This window comes from Phyllobates terribilis, unplaced genomic scaffold, assembly GCF_046119375.1.
Source record: "Phyllobates terribilis strain yellow unplaced genomic scaffold, ASM4611937v1 Scaffold_11__3_contigs__length_659146591, whole genome shotgun sequence".
NCBI lineage: Eukaryota > Metazoa > Chordata > Amphibia > Anura > Dendrobatidae > Phyllobates > Phyllobates terribilis.
In genome coordinates, this window is record NW_027362771.1 from 623,393,179 (window position 1) to 623,393,619 (window position 441).

Consider the following 441-nt stretch of genomic DNA (forward strand, 5'->3'; position numbering starts at 1 on the left):
GGTAAAGCACAGGTCTACATGGTGGGAAGGAGGTCCTGCTATCACCTTCATCTACGTTACACCAGGACATTACTCAATCTATATTAGAATGGACAGTGCCCCCAACATGATTCTCAATTCTTGTCGAAGATGAATGTGACTTGTTCTCCTTCTTTTAAATTCCTAACATTTGAATGCATGAAGGATGGAGAGTCTTGACAAGAATCATACCACCTTACTTATTACGGAAGGGGATTGGGCCAAAGGGAGACTTATCTATATTGACTTTTTTAATGTTGACTACCCTGGTTTTGTCCAAGATTAGAAAAACATGGCTGCTTTCTTGAATAAACAGGAATTTACCAGTCCGCAGGATGTGTGTGTGTGTTATTGGCAACTCAGCCTGTTCACTTGATATGGGACAATTTTAGTTTTTTTTTTTGTGATTTTGTTTTTTTTTCT